The sequence below is a fragment of the Babylonia areolata genome, chromosome 1, assembly GCF_041734735.1.
Source record: "Babylonia areolata isolate BAREFJ2019XMU chromosome 1, ASM4173473v1, whole genome shotgun sequence".
In the NCBI taxonomy this organism is placed as follows: domain Eukaryota; kingdom Metazoa; phylum Mollusca; class Gastropoda; order Neogastropoda; family Buccinidae; genus Babylonia; species Babylonia areolata.
The window spans coordinates 65,434,309-65,435,090 of record NC_134876.1 but is presented as its reverse complement, the minus strand read 5'-3'; positions in this window follow the sequence as shown (position 1 = coordinate 65,435,090).

Below are 782 nucleotides of genomic sequence, written 5' to 3'. Positions count from 1 at the left end.
ATACATAGGTTGGTTATCATCATGGAGTATCATCATTCATTTCTTAAGATCTTACACAAGCTGTCAAGGAATACAAACTGTCAAGTATCTTAGAGTATGTTCACAGTAAGTGAACATCACCATTCTTTCTTACGAATATCAATAAAAAGAAAATAAACAGACTTGGCCACCCCGCCTTCTGCGTAGACTCTGCCAGATGACCTACCAGTTGTGGTGCAGTTGGTGGTGGTTGAAAGGATGTGTCCGGTGACGTTGTTTGTTGTCAGTTCGTACAGCACGGTCTGTGAGGATGAAGATTGCAAAGAGCTCGGGTGAATGTATCCTGCGTTGATTTTTGTGAAATGTCTTACATTGGGTGATTCTAGAACCTTCATGGCAAGGATGCAAAAAAAAAAGGGCAAAGAAATTACAAATACAAACAACAACCAGCCAACCAACCAACCAACCAGCCAACCAACCAACCAAACAAACGCCATCACCACCAACAAATAGAACACCACCACCACCACCAAAACCAAACAAACAAATGATCCCTCCCTCTCTCTTTCTCTCTCTCTCTCTCTTACTGTCCTTGATTTAAGTCAGGTTCACACACACACTACACACACACACACACACACACACACACACACACACACACACAAAAAGCACGAACACACATACCCCACACTTGGTCCCCCACCCCCACTTCCTTTCCCGACTCACCGAACACACACACACACACACGCACGCACACACGCACACACATACATACACACACACACACGCACACACACACACAC